The sequence below is a fragment of the Cavia porcellus genome, unplaced genomic scaffold, assembly GCF_034190915.1.
Source record: "Cavia porcellus strain 051 isolate PalLab524CR breed Dunkin Hartley unplaced genomic scaffold, mCavPor4.1 scaffold_155, whole genome shotgun sequence".
Taxonomy (NCBI): domain Eukaryota; kingdom Metazoa; phylum Chordata; class Mammalia; order Rodentia; family Caviidae; genus Cavia; species Cavia porcellus.
This window is the reverse complement of record NW_026947638.1, coordinates 168,388-190,692: the sequence shown is the minus strand read 5'-3', so window position 1 is coordinate 190,692 and position 22,305 is coordinate 168,388. Positions and strand designations below refer to the sequence as shown.

Genomic DNA, 22,305 nt, shown 5'->3' with positions numbered 1-22,305 from the left:
ACACACACACACACACACACACAAATGCTAACAATGTGAAGACAAAAAAAATAGCAGGACATACTTGGCAAATGTGTGGCTTGTGTGTGTTTCTGTGTGTTGTACTGTTGGCTGCAGTTAAAAGAATGCATAAAGGAGAGAGAAATTTCCTTACAAAAATCATGTTATAATTTTGAATTTTAGATAAAAGGTGATCAAAGTAGTATAGTATATCATGTATCTTCACCATCAAAGGAAGACTACGCATTGCTCAACTTTTTAATTAAAGTTTATAAAACTGTATAATAGGCTAGTAACCAAAAATATCAAAAGGTTATAAGCTATAAGGTCATTCAAAAGAATATGGAGTTTTCTCAATCTAGAATGCGTTTCATGCTAATCAGTAAAACATGCTACCTAGAATGTCATTTAATTACAATGAAATATTCAGTAGCTATTTAAAATATATGGTAAGATTTACAGACAAAGATCAAAGAAAAGTTTCACTTTTGGCAAAAAATTTAATAATGTTTTGTTAATATCTTATTAAAAGTATAATTTGATCCTTTTTTGATTTATCACTTAAAACTTTGCATTTGAAAACATTTGCTTTGCTTTGAATTATTAAGATTTTGCTATTTGTGTTTAGTGAAGATAACTTGTCTTATTCATAAAATCAACAAAAAAATTTTGAAAATTGTGTTGTAGCTCTGCATTTAACATCTCTACAGAGGAATACAATTGAATATAAATATCCAATGAATATAATTGAAAAACAAAATTCATTTTATTATTCCCTGTGGATCCCTCAAATTGTTTATTAATTTTAGTGTACATAATATAATCAAAAAATAAGGTATACATTTAAATTTGTAAAACTATCACTGTAAAAAGCACATAAACATTAATTCCCATTAAACTCTCTCCTTTCCTTTAAACATATTTCTTCCACCATTCTCGTCACTTTCTGAAGCAGTTCTTAGTTTTTAGCGAGTGTTTTGTTAAATCTGTTTCCAAGTTTCACCTACTCTGAAAAATTGGAACTATTTTATGTTTGTTTCTTTATTTTACTTTATTCAAAATTTTAGATTTTAAAGAGAATTTTAAAATATTTTCAGGATTATCTGTAAATTGGAGTTTGTGGCTTAAGGTATAAAACATAATTACTGGGTTCAGACTGACTTTTTTCTTCAAATTAGTGACTCTACTGACAGTATAAATTAACTAACTTCTCCAATATACTATTTGTCTCATGTAATTTTAAAAATATATAATCACAATGATAATTTGTCATCTGTTAGCTTGTAGACAAACTGGGCACATGTGAAAAATTAAAGAACTGCTAGATCTTGTTAGTAAGTGACAAATGGTCAATTTTTTTAACAACTCAGATTCAATATATCGTGCAGTGGATCGAGCCCTCTGTTTGGCAAATAATTTTTCTTTCACTGCTTCCAACATTAATTGTTATATTCTTCTTTCTTTTTAGTGTCCAAACTTCCACTGTTGCTCTGATAAACTTTATTTCTAAGCTAGTGAGTAAACTGTCCATGCAATACTTGTTCAAAGAATACAAAATAGAAAAATATAAAGGAAAATATTTCCTCTGATAATTATTTCTTGGCAGCACAAAGGCATATGATATTAGATAAGGTGCTTATACATTAAAATTTCCACATTTCTAATAAACTGTCATAATTTATATAAGAAATTATGCTCCCATTTCCCAGCTATAGCTCTTTGAACTGACTTTTCAAACTTGACAGGAGAATTCAGCAAGAAAATATTCTATCATGCGTTTATGTTAGAAATGACTGGATGAAAAAATTTAATGATAGATGACAGTGAACTGTAAAACTTTTGTGTCATAAAACTAGTGAAACATGAAATTACCCAAATCAATTGCTTAAATAACTTAATAACTTGAAAATTTGAAATTTATTCATAGATGGAGGACAAAAAGGAATTACAATATATCAATAAAAGGTCACTGGAAAGTCTTCATTTTAAGGATTTGCCCTCAAACTGTATTTCACCATTTCTTCTTAACTCTCAAATCTCTGTTAAAATTTACTGTTGTGACAAATTTTAATATTAAATTCATAGGTGAGCAAGCAGATATATTTTCTTTGGTAACAGGTCAAATGGCAGATGAAAAATTCAATACACTATTAAGAATAAGAAGATAGATTTCAGATAAACTCAATTAAAATAAAACTGATTAGAAATAAACACATATGGGGCCTGTGATCTTAATGATGAAAATGATTTATTTTACCAAATAATATTTGAAACTTCAAATATATATTGTTATTCCTTTTGCATTAGTAAGGCTTACATAATGATTTGAAAAAACTTTCTGAGGAGACAGCTACTCAAAGTGATTTAATTATGATTTTTAAGTTTGATCAAAAGTTATTTTTGTCTCCACAAAGAAGAAGAGTAATAAAAGTAGCTAAAGTGAGGGCATTGTAGTTAACTTCTATATGACACAATGTTTTAAAATCAATTCTTATTGAGCTATTCTTATTATTATATCCACTTCTATTGTCATTAATAAATATATGTCATATTTCTTGACAAAACCATGGTCCATTTAATCATTCAACATTGTTTACACACACACACATACACACACGTGCATGCACACATGCACACACGGACACAGGAGGCTCCAAACAGTGACATTGTGCAGAGAACTACGGCACAGACTTGTTTAAGGACTCCTAGCAGCCCAGCAGAGACACATGTCACCACAAAGTGTAGGAATATTTGATATAGATATGTTCCTAAAACATTAAGATTTGATGGAGAAGACATATAATTAGGTGAGAGAGGCAAAAGAGGGCATTTTGTGTCTGTGGGGAAAACAAATTCAAAGAAATTTATAAGCTTCAGCAATGTATTATTATGCGGATTGAGGTTAGAGCAGAGATGAAGGATCCAACCTCTGAGGATGCTGAAGAAGGGTAAAGAAGGGAAGTAGTGAAACTTGAACTCTTGAGGAAGAGCTTGCAAACTGAAGGGGACTAAGCTTAATGATCTCCTTGAACTGTGCGAACTGAATGCCCCGGAATCCTATAACAATGGCAAGCCATGAGTGACACATTTAAGGGGATGGCAGGGATTCAGATGAGAATGACCTAGATCACATCTTTTCTTTATTTTACAAGGTATGCATGTAATGTGCGAATGTGCATTTCTGTATCTATAAATCAGTATTAATTTAAACCTGCTCATTAGTGTCTTAGTTACTGTTCTTGTTGCTGAGAGAAAATACTCAGCAGCCAAATAAAGGAGGAAACATACCTTTAGCCCACAGTTAAAAGATTTGAGTCTGTAATTGGCTGGCTCCAAGGGAGGTGTCATGTCAACAGGCACTGGGGAGGAAAAACAGTTCATGGAAGGGTTCAGGTAGAAAAGCAAGAAGGGACACCCATAGCTCTTTCTATCCCTTATATCTCATCCAGGACAAAATAGGATGAGTGGCACTCACACCCTTATTCCTAGTGCCCTAGCAATGCACCATGAATCAATTCCAGCATCCCGCACTCTAGATCCAGTCACCTAAAAGCCCCACCAATGACTGCGTGAGAGCTGGGAAGGCATCTTTACACAAGCCAAAATTAAATTTAAATTTGTTCATTTGATAGGTTCTTTAGTAAAGGAGAGGTGATATTATGCATTAAAAGTGGTGCTATAGTTTCAAAATGAGGAATTCTATCCCAATTAATTAACAATTTGATGCTTAGAAAATAATTTATCAGTCTTAGTATTTCATTCTTCATAGTTGTGTAAGATTTACGCTACTTGTCTAAGGTTACCAAAAATGCATAGAAAAATATAATTTAGTATAAATCTACCTTAGAAAAGTGTAAATATATTCAATGAAAACAAGATTCTTTGGTTAATACATAGTGGGACCAATATATAGGGCAAAGGTTTAAACTGTGTAAAAACTTACACTGTCTGAATTTCATCTCCACTGAAAATGTTTTTTTTTCAATCATCACCTTCTGCCTTTGTTTTACTAAAAGAATTTCTAAATGATCTCCTTGATTTTAACAAATCACATGTGCTAAAATTCATCTTTTATGCAATGGAATAACACATTTTAAATGTTATATTTTCAAATGTGTCAAAAATAGGAACAATATTATATTGCCCTTACAAAGTATATTCAAATGCTCACCTAAGGCATAGGCCCGTCCATGAGCTGTGCTGGCCCATTTATTTGATCTTGTCCACTATTCTACTCATAATCACTTAATGCTACTCAAGTTGTACTGGTTTCCATGGTGTTCCTCATTCAGGCCAGCCCTATTAATGATTCAGGTCCCCTATACCTTCCTCTTTCAGCTAGGAACTTTAATGATATCATTGTATTTCTGTTCCTTTTCAGCAGATTTCTCAGTTTAAAATTCAGTTTATCACAGATGTCTTCCTTCATCATATCACCTAAAGCTAAGGTTAACTTTATTGTTGTTGATGCATTTCTGAGTTAAATTATTTTTTCTTGCTTTTTCTGCATGCTCTATCTCAAATTTAATACTTGGAAACAGGGTTGTTTTCTTCATTTGCCGCCTATTTGTGCCACTTAAAATAGAAGCTGACACACAGCAGATGACACAATGTACGGAATTGAAATTAGTTTGGTATGAGAGTTTCTTCAGCAATTAGAGAAAACATTGTAACTACTGTCTAGATAAAATGAAAACATAGAGATATCTAGAAATGATACCGATTGTAAAAATATCTCCTAAACTAGAAAAATAAATTATTTATAAAATTTTTACAACAGGTCTATATCACTTACATGTGAAATAAGCACTACTTATTAGAAAATAAAGTTTGATTAATTTTTTTTCAGAATCTAATAACTGCCAAGCACAACTGTTAATGTTGCAAAATAAATATACTGTAAAAAATTACATATGAACCACTGTGGAGAGATTGGAATATAAGTAAGTAAATATTAAGTCTGAGAACAGAGGTGTGAACCTCACAGAGCAGAGGTATGGACTGAAACCATGCATCACATATGAGGACATAACTCAGAAAGAGTTAATTTTACACATTTTAATTTTTTGTGTCGTAAGCATTTGAAATCCACTGCACATTTCACAACTATAATGCATTCTAATTTAGACTATATACCTCTTAAATGTTCATTAGAGTTAAGTGCAGTACAGACCTGTAATTTCAGCCTTCTCCGAGTGTAAGCAGGATGATTTCAAGTATGATCCCAGCCTGGGCAGCTTAACGACTTACTGATACCATGTCTAATATACCCACATGCACACACAGGCACATGTGCGCGCGCGCGCACACACACACACACACACACACGCAAGTAAATGATTACAGTCACCTAAGGTTGTAAAGCTCAATTCAAAAGCCCAGAATTCCATGTCTAGTATGGAAAAAAGAAAAAGAAAGTATTCAGCACAAACATGTTCCTACAATCATATCATACCAGCTTATTCCAAGCAAGAGTCTGTCTCTTTGGTCTTGTAATCAGATTGTAAATGACTGGCTCGCTTTTCCATGTATTGAGTTCTGCTCACTTTGCAGCAAATTGAAGTTCCTCAATCACATGTCTTGTATGTATAAATGATGGCAAATGACATAAATGAAAATGTGAGCCAGCAATGAAATATTCTGCAGATCATCAAAAGTTGTGAGTCAAATGTTAGGATTCCTTTAAATGTGCGTGTCAGAACAAGAGATCCAGAAAATAAATATATTATAAAGAAAAAATACAGAGGTAGGGATACTAGAAACAAAATACATATCCATATACATACATGGCACATATAGGTGAGAGAGATGTTAAAGAACTAAATTAACAATCTTGTGGGCTGTCATGGTCTCACAACTTCAGAACTGTATAGAGTGATAGAAAGTTGGTATTAACTGTGATGAAGAGTATATTACAGAGAAAAACTGAATTAAATTAATAAGTAGTTTACCAAAGTCAACCGTAAGAATTGAAACTACTTTATAAGTTAACATTTCAAGGCCCTGATACTTTAGTGTTCATAATTCACTTTTTTAAAAAGGTCAATTGGAGCAATTCTGATGCACAGAAAACTCTCACATCTAAAATTTTATCAAAGTAAAATAGCATCTTCATAGTACCAAATATATTATTAATACATTCAGTATTATGGTTGTATTAATTTAACTTTATAATTATATCTACTAGTTTAATCATTAGACACAACTTAATTGTAATTTTACGCACCACTCTTATTACAAATTCATACTTTGTTTTTATTTTTTACCCTAACTAAAATTTATGATTTAGTCTAGCACAAGTCACACCATTCTAACCCATATTCTAATCAACCCATGTGCAATTTTCAGAAACAAGTTATAGCACAATTCATATTGTATTAGGCCATCTTAAAATAGGCTTATTATCTGAACTGCCGGGATTCAATTTAGCTGTAAGGTCATATAATGAACATGAGGCTAGTAATGATTCATTTTCTTCCATAATTTAATAATATTAACTTAGTAGCTTGAAAAATGAATCAACAAAGTCCTATGAATAGATTAACAGTGTTTAAAAATGTAAAGCAATGATAAAATATAGGTTATTTCACTGAAATTGTTAACAAAATTCACTCCAAAATTTATGGAAGCAAAGTAGTATTTTATTGTTAATTGCTATAATATGGGATTAATTAGGCACCTCCAGAAATGTATTAAAACTCTAGGGTACCATCTGGTAAATTAGCACTTTAGTACATCAAAGGGTACCTAAATCATTATAGTGCTCACTTCCTTCTTATGCTAACCCTGAACTTTTCAACTATTAAGGATAAAGATTGCTCAGGGCATTTAAATTTGGAATATGAAGTAAGAGACTATGACTGACAGTGTTTGATGGATTCCTGGGAGGCAAGTGGACCTTCTCTTTCCTGATAACTCAGACATGAAACATGTAAAAATCATATGGATGAGACTAGAAACCTCTTCCACGTGGCCTATGCAGCAGTTTCTCTTCTTATCCTATTCTTTACCTTTACTATTTGATAGTGTGCAATCTACTACAATCTAATAGAAGTAATAATCTAGCTAAGTGCTCATATGTTTATCATTCTTAAACAACATATTCAATTTTATATATTGTGCAGCATTATTGTACACTTGCATAATTAGCTTTATTAATTTGATAATGTTTGCATTCATATTTGTATTGATTAAATTTTTATATTAATGTTTAATAATTAAATGCATGCTCATATGGCACATATTCAGTATATGCAATAAATATTTTTAAGTTGCACATTATTATATAGAAAACTTTCAGGAAATCTACATCCTAGTCCTTGTGACCCTTTCTATACTTATAATGGTTGTTCGTTTAGTGCATGTGTCTGCAAAAGTTTGTCTGTGCTCTAAAGATATATCATATACCTGCATGCACAAAAAGTGTATTTCTTAAGTGCATAGACATTAATAGGCATAGACAAATGTTACATATGCTATGCATAAGTGTGCATATTTATCATCATGCCTAGATTTGTCTTCCATATCAAAATAATATTCTTTGGTGCCATTCTTAGTATTTTAAGAGAAGCAAAATGTTTCATAGTGGTAAGCAATTCTTTGTTTTTTCACAGATTTACAGTTTTATGTCAGTTTTGTTCTCTTTGATGTAGCTAATACAAACAATAAAATGAATATTAACTCACATGACATGATATTTACAGGCTGTGCATTTTCAGGAAAGTGAAAACCACATCAATATAAAATATCCAAATACTTAAGTTATTTTCCCAGTATGTTTATAGCCACCTTCAGAATGGCATTATGAGTACCTGACAATGTGTCACATACTTTCACATTCATTACTAGAAAAAAAGACAATCATATATAGTGAGAAATTATATTAAATATTATTTTCAAGTTAGCTATGGTGGCATTACATTCCCACACTTAAAGAGTGGATTGCACAACATTTATGTCACCCACTCTGTTCTTCTTCCATAGCTCCGAAGGAGCTTATGAAACACAATACCTGGGGCGGGGAGTAAAATTTTTACTACCAGGAAAGAGATGAAAGAATGGCTATTAGACAATCAACTGGATGTGTCTGCCATACATTTTATATTCTCTGAATCAGTTTACCAAATGTGATAAATGATGTTTACAAAAATATCATTTTGTATTTCTTCTATGATTTTCTAGAGAATTTCTAGAATTCTAGAGAAATTCTAGAGAATTTCTGGAGAATAGTTGCAAAGAAAAAGAGGGCTGTATTATGGAATTCAACAAAAACATACAAATATTCCATTGACTTTCATCATATGTTGCAACTTTCTATCACTGTGACAAAATACCTGACAGAGACAACTCAAAGAAATAAAATTTTTATCTTATGGCTTTGGAGGTTTTAATCCATACTCATTTGGCTAATCTTTTTCTGGGTGTATGGGGAGGCAGAGCGCCATGGAAGGGCATGTATAAGGAGCAAAGCCACTAACCTTATGGCGGTAAGCTGGGGGATGTATCAGGGTCCATTATATCCTCAGTGGCCTATTTCCATCAGTCCTCAAATTCTAAAGCTTCCATCACCTTTCAACAATACTTTATGGTGGGAACATGTCTTTAGAACATAAACTTTTCTGAGGCATTCTAAATCCAAACTATGTCACATGTAACACATAAATATTTGCACATTGATGATTACAGGATGCATTGCTTAATGGCAATGAAAGAGCTAGTTAAAATTATGTCACATTAACAAGCAATTAAAAGAAATTGTCATAAACCAAGTGGATAATTTTATCAGCCTGTAGTTATACACATGACCAGCATAGCACTTAATGCAGGGAGACGAGCCCAAATTTTCAATGTTATTTGAAAGGTAATAAAAATGAATTTAGTATGTGTCAACTGGTAATTTGATTCTTTTTCATTTTTGAGGAACAGCTCTTTTTATCTTATATTTTTATCAATTTGGGATAATTTTGAATTCAGGGATAAATATGAACACACATATATGATATGTAAGCTAGCATATCTATTACCTATCTATAGGTAAATATATATGTATATGTATAAATATATATAGTATATATATAAATACATATATATATATATATATATATATATATATATATATATATACAGAGATGGAGAGAGACAGAGAGAGATCACTTACTTTCCTAATTAGCAACAAGTTTTTCAAATCTTTTTAAAATAGTGGTTGAAAAATTAATAAATTCTAATCTATGCTTCTTTCCTATTGTGACTCTAAATTTTATTCAGAAGAGGATTAAATAACTGAATATCTTAAATATATTTTCATGTATTCATTTTTTTCTTGTTGCTTATTCACTATTTGAATTATGTTGGGAAATTGTTTCTCAAGAATCATTATTTCGGGGCTGTGGATTTAGCTCAGCGGCATAAGCGCCTGCCTTGCAAGCAGGCAGTCATGAGTTCGATCCCTGGTACAGATAAAAACGAAAAAGACAAAAAAAAAAAAAAAAAAGAAAAGAAAAGAAAAAAGAAAATAATCGTTTCTCACATTTTGAACTTTTTATGCATAATTCATTGATCTACTATATGTGAATAACAATAAATGATTTAACTGTCTAAGGCTGGAGAAAGCTACTTTTTTTCAAGTGGTTGCCAACTACCCAAAACCATTCATTACATGGTTCTTCCTGATTTTAAAGACAATTACAACAATCAATTGGACAAAACTTTTACTCATGAATAATCCATTGCTATAGAAATTAGCATATTGTCATAAATAATAGAAAAGTTTATAAAACAGAGCTCTAGTTTTCAAGTTGTGTTTAGGATGAAGGAAAGGATGCAAATTTCTAAGAGAACAGAACAACTAGTACATCACGTGGAAGTGGATTTGAAGATATAGTGCAAGAGTACAAAATTCAAATATCCAAGGAAATTAAAAGGACAGAATATGGTAAAAATATCCTAAAAGTAAGTGACAAGGAGCTAAACAGTCAATTTTTTTTTTCTAAATGAGAAAAGCACTTAAAAAGATATATTGACCAAAGTGATGTAAGAATGAGTAAAAATTTTAGAGTTCAATATTGCCTGTTACTAATACGATTCAAATTAAATCCACAGTGAAGTAGCACTATGTATAATCGACAATTGCCACAATTAAAGAGGCTAGTAATTCCAAGTGTTTCTAGTGAGTTAGAGCTATCAGATCTGGTGGATGATTTGAATAACTGTACAATCATTCTAGAAATTATTGTGGTAATTTATACACATAAAAATACACTAATGAAATGATTCAGCAATTCCTTCAATAGGTACTTACCCTAATTAAACACTATGAGTGTGGACATTAGTTAAAAATTATGAGCTCAATCATCCAAACTGGCTTTATTCACCGTACTGAAAGTCAAACAAATGAAAAAGTACATTCAGCATAAATAAATATACAAATGTCACTAAATTCAAAATGAAAGCAAAATATTTACTCTGATTTTTACTTTTCAATACTGAAATGCAAATCCTAGATAATGTAAGAGGGTATGAAATACAATCTAAATGTGTAATTACTAGAAGGAAGAAATATTTTTATTCATAAATGATGTTGTTGGGTAGAAATCTCGCTCAAATCAATAACTACTCAATTGTATGGATATGGTACATTGTCTGCTAAGAATTACAAAAGCTTTGCTATAAGAATGAAACTAAACCTAATATGATGTGTTATAAAGCTCAGCATGTATGCAATTACAGAAAAGGTAAAACTACTGTGTAAAAGAGTAAATCAGTAATTTCGGAGCCTACTAGATTTCAAGATGCTCAATCTCATATAAGAAAAAAATGAATATTCTGAGTGTAGAAAGTTGATCTTGTCTCAATTATGGTGCATCACTATATATATATATATATATCTCCAAATTTAAATTGATAAGCTAGATTTTAACAGTTGACTCTTTATAAAAGTAAAAACAGAGAAATACAATGCTTAAAAATTTGCTTAATGTAAACTAAAACAAAAGTTTCCAGAATCCAACCATGAGACAGTGTTTTTATGAATATAAATATAAATAAAAATCATAAAAATACTCAAATTCATCATGATATCCATTCTTTCTAATTTAAATGTTTATTATAACTCAGATTACATTTAGATGCTGAATATTTAGGTGTTGACAAAGAGATTCAGAATTATAAAGAGAGCTGGAGATATGGCTCAGCTGTAGAGTTCTTGTCTCGTAATCACAAGGCCCTGGATTCTATCTCTGGCATTGCAAAAACGAAACAAAAACAAAAACAAAATTAAAAAGAAACACAAGAATCAGAATATCTAATACTATAGCACTACTTTAAAGAACAGCAAAGTTAGAGAGTGGACACTATCTGACTTAATTTATGCTACAAAACTATGATAATCAAAAAGTTTGATTTGGGGGGGTGGGGGAATAGAATTGGCAAATAGATCAATGGTACAAAAGGCTCAGACAGCTCATAAAAACATTCGCAAAGGTATAGTAAACTTATCTGAGAAAGATTGTCCTCACACACTGAGATGACTGATCATCTACATTAATAATTTAAGAAAGAAGAACACAATTGGCTGGGCTTGGTACTCACCTGTAATCCTAGCACACAGGAGGCTGACACAGGAGGATTGTTGCAAGTTCAAGAACAGCCTGGGCTACAAAGTGAGCTCAGGGTCAACGTGAACTGCATAGCAAGACTCTGTCTCAAAAAGATGGGAAAAAAAACCACAGATGCCTTGTACATTTCAAGTAAATACATAAAATAGAAAAATATAAAATTCTTAGATGATTACATAAGAGAAATCTACAAGATAATGTGTTAGCTGAAATTATATACAATAAAAAGCATAATTTATAAATTAAAAATTCTATGTTGTGAAATCGAATATAATTCAAAAGTTCTGCTGTGTGACAAACCATGTGAAAATATAAATACAGGTCTGAATTTCTTTGAAAAAGGTTACTTAATATCTATAGTATTTGATAAATAACAATTTAATAAGTGGGAAAGCTTTAAAGTGGAATTTCAAAGTCTTTGATATAAGTATACAAGGATACTATTGTTTGTTGATAATAGTATACAAGGATACTACTGTTTCCTTGAGTGAATTTACTTTTGTTCTTCAAGTTGTCCACACTACCCGAGTTACCAAATTAAATGACATAAGCCTGTCCATAACAATCTCTTATGTGATTTTTTTTCTTTTTGCTAAATTTTTCCCTCAAATTGGTATCTCACTATTTTGTGCAACATGGATTCCAACACTGGGCTCAAGTGGTTCTCCCATCCAACCTCTAAAGTAACCAAGACTCATTATATTCCTATGAACTTGGCTGTACAATTCTCATTTATATCTATGTTTATGCAACCTATAACACTGTCTTTGTATTACTCATATTTATGTTTTCTCCTTTGAAAAAAAATAATCTGCATAGAGGTCTAACAACTACACACTACAATACAAGGAAATAGCTGTTGATTTTGTTGGTTTTTTTCCTTTTAATGTACTATTTTATAATATTTCTTTACTGTGTACATATATTTAGATTTTTCTGTTTCAAGTTTCTTTTGCAGTAGGTTTACATCTATGATAGGAGATTTCCTAAAAGAACATTAATTGCTATTCAGTTTTCTATGAGTATTTTCTCAAATGCATGACAACAATTGTTTGGGTAATTTTATTTTCATTTTACCCAGTTATAACTAATTTTTAATTGCATTTTTAACTTTTCTCATTGCTTTGATCATGGTTACTGTAATTTTGTTAATTGCTTTCCGTGTATGTGGGTGTTTTACTTTCTTTCCTTTTTTCTCTATGCCATGCTGGGGATTGAATCCGTGGTTAAAGGCACTATGTGGTGCATGCTACAGTGAAATAAATTCCAGCCTGTGTTCTCAGATTTATATTCCTTCCTACTATTGTTTGATTTTAATCAGAGGACAATCTACATGTTTCACATATCTTTATAATTTATGGGCATTGTGTCACAACCTAAAATATGATCTACCCTTGCAAACTTTTTGAGTAAACTTAAAAATGTTTTCTTCTAACTTTGATCAAACTTATGTAATTGTAATTAGTCAAATTAATTGATAATATTATTTAAAATTTTAACTCCTAGCTAAATTATTGTATATTTATTCTGTTATCAGTTGAAAGAAATGTATGGCTGGCACCATGTTTTCCACTTGTATTACTATCATATGTTGTTGTTGGTTTTGAACCTTTGTTAGCAGATGCAAAGTTATTTTGTATTTACGTGTACCATCTATAAATTAAAACTTTTTAATTATAAAATAACCTTCCTTATCTGTAGTAGCATTATTTTTTCCAAATCTGCGTTGCTGTATGTTCATATGCCAGTATTATTAGGTATTGATTAGTATTAGCTTTGTTTCTCCATTGTTATTTAGATATGTTTATGGTTTTAACTTAATTTTAATTACATATACAGAGGGAATAAAGAGAGACAGGACCCACTTCAACTCACTTGTCATTGAGATCCAGGCACGTTGCTCACTGGGGACTCCTGCCCGAGCCTATTTGGAAATCCCAAACCCAAGCTACCTGGGCCCTGCAATTTCCTCGGGAGCGATTTACCTGGCCTCCTCATACCAGGATAAATTAAGGGTTATTTGCTGCAAAGGAAACCTTGTGAAGGAGACCGGCACTGAGCACCACCAGGTCCCCTCCACCTCCCGCAGCAGCCCCAACAAGCGAGGCCTCCCAACGTACAATGAGCACATCACCAAGCATGTGGCCTCCAGCCCAGCACCACCTGAAAACCCCAGCCACCCCCGGGAGCCAAGCACACCCCACCGCTACCGTGAGGGGCGAACAGAGCTGCAGAGGGACAAATCTCCCAGCCGTCCCCTGGAGCGTGAGAAGTCCCCGGGCCGGATTCTGAGCCGGCTGCCTGTGGGAGCTGTGAGGACCCCACTGTCCCAGGTTAACAAGGTCTGGGACCAGTCTTCAGTATAAATTTCAGCCAGAAAAATCGACTCCTCATTTCAGTTTGCAGAAGAACACTAAACACACTATGGAACTCTGCTGCAGGGGACACAAGCACCTCTCCACTCAGCTGCCCCATTGCACAGCTAGGCCCAGACCCACCTCGGCACGGGACACCTCTGTCTCCAGGAGGTGCAGGTGGCTGAGGCTCTTTGAAGCTGTCAGTGCTCGGTGTCTCCTCTGGGCACCTTCCTGCAGTCATCCTCTTTGCACTTTGTTACTCTTTCAAAGCATTCATAAACTTTTGTACTTAGCTCTAGCCTGTACCAACTCATCAAAAAGGAACCAACCAGATACTATGTGGTTACAATCCTAATTAGCTACTTCAAGATCCTAGGCTTGGTTGGTTTTTCTTTTGGTTTCATTTCTTTTCTTTTCCTATTTGTTTTTCTTTTTTCTTTTTCTCTCTCTCTCTTTCATTTTTTTTAAGACAAGAGAATTCTTAATAGATTTGAATAGCAATGTAAAAAAAGAGAGAGACAGGAAAAACAGTTGAATCCTACTTTTTCTGTGTTACTCTAAAAAATTCTTTCTTATAACTTTCAGGTTGCTTTCATTTATCTATTAATGTAACTTTTTATTATTTTGGTTTTTTGTATTTGTCCTTTTATTTTTCCTCTATTTCTTTTAAAATATTCTTTATTATATTATTACAACTTTATTGTTGTATTGACTAGATTTACTTTTAAAAACATTTTTTTTTGTACTTTTTGGTAGTTCTGGTGATTTTACCCATGCATGTTAAGCAATAGCTCTACCACCAAGTAATATCGTCAACTAATTAATACCTTTATTTTAAAAATAATTTTGGGTTTATGGAATAATTATAAAACTAATAAAAATAGACATTTGCCATATACTAAATTTGTTCTCTAATTTTATCTCTGGAGACTTCACTTACTCTTGGTCTACTGAAAAGTATGCTGATTAATCCAAATATTTTTTATTTTTCCAGTTATGTTTCTTTTATTGATCTCTAGTTTTAGATCATTGTGTTCCAAGAAGACACTTCATAAGATTTCTGTTCTTTTAAATTAGTTTAGGTGTATTTTGTGGTCCAGAAGTGTTTTTCCCCCCCTTAGGAAATGTTCTATGCGAACTTGAGACAAATGTGTCGTCTGCTGCTGTTGGATAAGCCAGTCTACAAGTGTCAATTAGATCCAGTAGATTTAATTGCAAGATTTGATGTCACTGTACTCTTATTGATTTTCTGCCTGCTGAGTCTATCAATTATGGCATGAGAACTGTTGACACCTCCACTTGTAACTTCAGATTTGTTTATTTCTCCCGGCAGTCTTATTGCTTTTTGTCTTCATACTTGGGCATGTTTCTGTGAGATGCACATAACCTCATGATTGCTCTGTCTTCTTGAAAGACTGATCCTTTTTATTGTTATCTTTTGACTCTTTTTACATCTAAAAATTATTCTCCTCCTGAAATTTACTTTAGGTGAAATTAGTATAGCCAGAGTAGATTGCTTTAGTGTCTGAGTGAAACAATTATCACTATCTCTTCATTTTTAATCTACATGAGTCTGGATATCTAAGTTGTCTTTTAGGTGGTATGTTTCTCCAATTAAAAATCTCTGTTTTTGACTTGTATGTTTAGAACATTATATTTCAAGTGATTACAAATATAGGTCCTATCTGAGTAAAATCTATTATATCTACCTGACTGTGGTGGTGTTTTCCTGTAATCTCAACACACTGGAAGGCTAAGCAAGGAGATCACAACCTAGGGCACAGCCTGAGCAACTGAATGACTTAGTGTGACACTGTTCAAACAAACCAACACCCAGGCAGACAAAAGCTACACTGTCTGTTTTCTATTATTGAGGATTTTTATTTTCTTTTTATTTTCTGTACTTTTAGATTCCCTTATTTTAGTGGAACTTTTAATATGACAAATATATGGGTACAAGCCTTACACATTTTTATTAAAATTTTGTGTTAATGTTTGCCCTAGTGTGGACAATGCACATTAAGTCTATGACCGAAATCTTAAGTCCTCTTCCAATTTGTACTACAGTGCTACATTGCTAGTGAAGACATAATAGTTTTTCATTCATTACAATATATTGATTTGACTTTTTCATATTTAATATCACAAAATACATTTTTGCTCTTATTTCAAATAATTATCTATTAGATCAATTAAAAGTTAAAAATAAATTCATATTTTACATTCATTCACCAGAAGTTTTCTTTATTATGAAAAATTTAATGTATTTAGAAGTCAGATCTGCTACTGACAAAAGACAACTTTGATGGATACTGGGTGTTGTTTTGATGTATCTTTTTATTTTAGCACTACTAATTTTGATGTATGTTTTAGCATGCTTAAATGTAAAAAATTTTGATGTATTTTCTTTATTTCTTAGTGGAAATGTTTTTTATCTGGTTTAATTTCTTTTGAGATGTGCATGTGTGTATGTGTGTGTCTCTCCCTCCAGGAAGTTAAAATTGACCTGATTACATGTTTTGCTATTCTTTTTTTGGTATTTATTTTTTGCAACTCTGAATTAATTAGACTTATGGTTTGTTTTCTTACATTGATTTTGAAAATAATTGTTTATTGTTACTTCAAGTATTTCTTCTTCTCTGTTCTAGTTTTAGTCTCTGATATTTAATTATACTTCTTATTTCTTTATGAATTGTTTTATATTTCTTGGATATTCCAATCATTTCATTTTTCTCCATTTCACAGTGAGCAGCAAATCTTTCATTTAAATTCATTTCATTGACTAATTTTTCAGCTTTTTATTTCACAAAAAGCTTTTATTTTACCTATTTTTTACAAAACACTGTTTTTGAATACAATGGAACATTCACTGTCTTTATTTCTTAGTACATAAAGATACTTCTCTGTTTTCTTATTTGCACTGCTTTTCAAGAGCAATGTAGTGCTATTGTTTCTTTTTAGCTTCTTATGTCTTGTATCTTTATTCTTGATGCTTTGGAGGGTGTTTGTGCTTGTGTGTGCACATGCACACGTTTGTGTGTGTCACAATGAATTTGCAGTTACCTATGTCCCTACCCTAGCTTTGTGCATTCATTTTTACTTTGAGATAAAAATCTCACTGAGTTACCTATGAAAGGCCTGTCTTAGCCTGCTCAACTGCTTGGTTTACAGGCATTAACTCACGGAGTGAGTTCATTTTTATTAGTTGTTTTTGCAATCCTATTGCCATGTACATTAATTTTATATCTTATTTTTCTGAATTTTCAATTTTTTCATTTTTATTGTATTGGTACATACAGCTTATACATATAAATGAAATCCATTGAAGCATAACTATTTTTATGTATAAAATAATTTGATGTGTAAAATATGTAATGATGAAACTCAGGGCACTAAGGATTGTCATTTCCTAACATATTTATATTTTATGTGTATTGGGAAACTTTGGGCTCTCATATTCAGTTTTTTAAAAGTAAAGCATAAATTATCTCCTAAAGTTATCCCGTGTGTTATCCTACACCAGAACTAGTTGCTCATATTTAATTGTATTTTGGCATGCATTATCTAATCTATCTGTAGTTCTCATCCCTTAACCTTTTTGTCCCTTATGACTATCACTTTATTTTCTACTCCACTGAATTTTTATCTTATACAAATGAATAAGAACATGAGACATTGTCTTACTCTGACTGACATTTCACTTAGGATAATTAATTTTCTCTAATTGTCACGTTGCTGTGAATGACTGCATTGCATTCTTTCTGTGGTGGAAAAATTCTGCTTTCAATATTAACCACAACTTCTTTATCTCTTCTCTGTTTCATAGGCAGCCTATATGACTGTGTTTTTTGACTCATCAATAATGCTATAATAAGCATGAAAGGTTAGGTTTCTAAAGATTTCATTTCCATTGGATGTGTACCCATGAATGAGTATGGTGGATCATATGGTAGTACCAGTATTAAAATTTTTTTTGTTAGGTAACATTCTACTATTTTCCTGAGTACCTATACTAATTAAAATCATCAAATAAAAATTCATTTTTCTCCATATTTTTATCAGCATTTTTATATCTTTCACTTAATACAACATTGTAAATTTTCTTTGTTTTTCACTCATGTTTCATAATATCAGGCTTAATCAGAAAATTATTTTAAATGGAATGTTTTATTATATATGTAAAATGGATTTATATAAGCAATGAATGGGAAGCTTAAAAGTATATATATTCTCTTTATATAATTTAAGAATTACAGAAATATGCTCTATTTCATTTGCAATATATTGGCTAAAGTATTAAAAATAATGTATGAAAAATTTATTACATTGCTTCAGATATGACAAACAGCAAAACAGAAGCAATTTAAAAAACAATTTGATTCCTAGAAATGAAACTAATAGTTTATAGTAAACATATTTTCTGTTAATAAATAAACATAATACTGTAATATATCACTTAATCAAGTCAATTTTTCAAATTAAATATACATTAAATCACATGAGAAGCACCCAGTAAAGCAAATAATAAACTATATGTATTTATAGCTCTACATCTGATAGTTTTAAAATCAGCAGTTTTCTTAATTTTGATATCAATTTATTCAGTTAATTTCAGGCATGTAACTATTTTTTCAATTATAAGCAGACCTTTTATATTTTTATTAGAATTTATTTTACATAAAATGTATTGAATTTACCTTTCAAAAAATGTTCTTTACAGTTTAATTCTAATTAGCATGTTCATATTTGGCAAAAAGGCACCCATAAAACCTCTCAGATATAAATACATGCAGTGTAAATGAAAAAATTTGTCAAGAGTACTGTATTTGTATCAGCTCTGCCTATCCATTCCTCATCTTCTCATGTTGAAAAACTCAAGATGCATCTGCTACAAAGATAAATCACTTGATCTTCCATTGCAAATACTAACAGAACTCATTCAATTAAAATGCTTACAAATTTCTGACTACATCATCCTATTTTAAGTCTTATGCTCAAAAATTTCTTTTTTCACTACCATATCAATACAGTAATATATGAATATTATAGTATATTATAATATAGGAATGGTATTTTTGAAATGTATATCAAAAAGATTTTTCTTCATATCTGCCATAAATAGAATTGAAATAGATTGGACATCTCCAAATAAACTATGGAATTGTTTCCACAGAAAATATCTGTTGATCCATGATTCAAGTGTTTGATAACTTCTATTTGATGAAAGAAAACATCTAGTTGCTCAACTGATAGTGCAAAATACATTGAAATGGATGGCTTGTGCACCTACAGTTTTCCAAATATGTAGATTTTTCATAATATTACTGCCATTAAAAATGAATGCACAGGAAGCCTGTTCATCTGAGTCTGAAAATATATTCAGTATTAGTGAGGATGTTTGATGTGGTATACTGCTTAGTTCAGTCACATCAGGTCCTTAATATAAGAAAATCCTAGTCTATAATGACAATTTCATTACTTACTATTGAATATAAACTTTAACTGTAACTTATGTTTCTCTTGGATTTATTGTTATTCACTTGACAGTTATCTGAGTGTCATTATGTTACAGATACTTTATTTGATATTTCTGCTATTCTGTTTCATATTAAACCTTCTTCTACAGACTTACGTTCAGATCAGACAAAAAGATAAGCAATAAAGGTGAATAACAAGCAAATATCACTGTGCATAAAAGCAAAATAAATGGTATGAAAAAATATCATGGTAAAATTTTCAATATTTAAAGGGAAAATAGATAATATGGAGAACTAGACCGGACACTTTAATATGTGTGGTTGAAATAGCAAGTCTTAATTTTGCATAGCAGGGCTAAGAAAGTTTTTATGTGGAAGTGAGAGATCTGTAGATTCACCTCTAGAACTGTTCCATCCATGGTGTATGACTAGTGAGAATATCTGAGCACTAGTGGAAAGCTCACACACAAAGTACAAGCTTCACACATTCCAGTGAAAGACAAGAGATGGCAGACTGGTGAGAAGAAATAAGACAGAGAATAGGCCGAGTAAAGGAAGAGAAAGTGAAAGAAGGAAGCTTGGATGTATTCTCCTCAAAAGGTGTTTGTTTGGTTTTTGGTTTTTATTTATAAGAATTATACAATTAGACATACATATAATAATTTAGAAATATTTAAACTTATAGCCCTATGTTACTTTAAATCATATTGTGCTAATGCATGTTTGAAAACATTTGCAACAGTTTTAAGGAATTAGATATATAATACAAAAGAGTTCTGTAATAATGTTCTTAAATTGTTTAATATATGCATGCTTTTATCCATTCATTCAAAAAGAATTACCCAATAAAATCTAAAACTTGCCATCAAATTTACAACTTTGCAAAATAGTTGTCATTATTTATATATTCCTCTAGATTTTTGTGTTTTAATATGTTCTTAAAGCTATTTAGATAATCAATAGTTTTCATTTGAGTGCTTTTTATGTTAAGAAAGAAAAAGGACAATTTCAAAGATATATTCCATTTTGTTATTTTATATTTCACATACTTTCAATTAAAAAATATTAAAGCTAAATGGATATTCCACATTTTAAAGCACATTTTAACTATTATAAAGAAATATATTTAGAACAGAAGTGGTATTATAAAAGCAATGCATTGGTATCAATAAAAACTGGATAATAAAGATTTGCTTGTATTGCATGAAAAATATATGATGTGATTCCATGAAAATTATGAGTTACACTAGCACTTAAATGTACCTTATTATATGGTATGTAAATGGCTAAGAAAACCAGAAATAAGTTAAATAAGTTTGCCACTATAAAATCATCCTACATTTCTGTGAAAATAATACTATTTTTCAAAATTATTTATATTTCACTTAGTGAAAGTCTCCCATGACGTATGTTCTCATTGTGTCTGTTATCAAATGAAGTTATCTTACCACACTAAAGTTAATGTGCTATCAATTTGTTTGCAGCGTGTTGCAAAGATCATTAAAACCAGGGTTATAAACCACTAAAAGGAGTGCTAAATGTTCTGATGTTTTGTATAAAAGTTGTTCTTGCATTACCCCCACCACACCGCTGATAGATAAGAACTTAAAAAGTCTACCATTTATTACTAATATACATATTACAAACTTTAAGCTTCAAAAGTAATGATGATAAATCCACAAATCTATAAGATATTAAAATAAATGCACCTGTGAGTATTTGACTATTCTGAAAACAAAGAAAGTAGTTTATGAATTGTGTTATAGTTTAGTTTAATATAGGATTAAAGAAGCAAGAGGCCTTCTGGGATGGCAGGAGGATGGTGACACATCTTCTCTGATATTTGGAATCCAGATGCTAGAAGAGCGCAAGGGGAAGAAGAGAGAAGTGGCTTCCCAGGACTGAGCAAGTATCTAAGGTGAGAATTAGGGCCCGCAGAGAGAGAAAGGAGAGGGACCAAGTGCAGACATGGGAAGTGAGGAGTGGCACTTTCTCTCTGAGCTGTAGTGTGGGAGGGGTGGCTCAAATCTGTAGAGGTACATTGACTACTGGTGACTACAGAGAGCTCCAAAGAGAAACACACCAGCAGAATGGAACAATGGATGCTGCAAACTGCTGTGCCTGGTGAATAACTCAGTTTCACTTCAGAGATGATGACCATAATAAAGGTCATGATTAGTGAATCTAGAAAAGAGAAAGAAAAAAATAGAGGAGCTTAGGAAAATGAAGCAAGCCATAAAATCCCAACATAAGAAAGAAATGTAATCCATGAAACAGATTCAAACAGATATCCAGGATTGAAATATGTGTAGCAGAATGAACCATTATCAGGACAGAGTATCAGATCTGGAAGACAGGATTATATCATGGTCATGAAAATAAAGGGTTCTTAAAAATAGCAAAGGGCTGTGAATATATCAATACAACATTTGCTAGATGATGCAAAGAAAAATAACTTAAGATTGACTGAGTCAGTGATAAAACAGAAGACAGCACAAATAATATAAAAATGTATCCAAAGAAGTAATGGCAGAAACTTGTTGAGCATGTAAAAAGAATTTTACAAACAGATAACTGAGACACATACAACTCCAGTTACCCAAGATATATATATATATATATATATAAATCTACCCGAAGGTGTATAACAGTAAGGATTCCAGGAATTCAACACAGGAATGGAATATTAAAAGTTCATACATAAAGAAACAATTCACTTACAAAGGAAAGCCCACCAAAATTACAGCAGTCATCTCAATTTAAACCCAAATGCCAGTGTACTCAACTATAAAAAATGAATATTAAATACATGAAAAATCAGATAAGCACTAATGCAATTGTAATGGGGGGACTCAATGC

The 22,305-nt window shown here is 31.5% G+C and overlaps 1 protein-coding gene across 17 annotated transcripts in view; it reads right to left on the bottom strand.

Moving 5' to 3' along the window:
* The window catches only part of LOC101789162 (histone H1.8-like), a 109,595-nt gene that overhangs the window by 13,228 nt on the left and 74,062 nt on the right, over positions 1–22,305 (bottom strand). For 4 of the 17 annotated variants that reach the window (XR_010046124.1, XR_010046117.1, XR_010046121.1 and 1 more), the window contains exon 7: positions 3,289–3,359. The gene's annotated coding sequence lies outside the window, so the exon portion shown is untranslated. Of the gene's footprint in view, positions 1–3,288; positions 3,360–5,173; positions 5,450–5,786; positions 8,259–8,477; positions 8,581–10,297; positions 10,375–11,586; positions 11,695–12,558; positions 21,631–22,305 lie in introns of those variants that run through there. The other 13 variants (XR_010046111.1, XR_010046113.1, XR_010046126.1 and 10 more) reach the window with 9 other exon arrangements.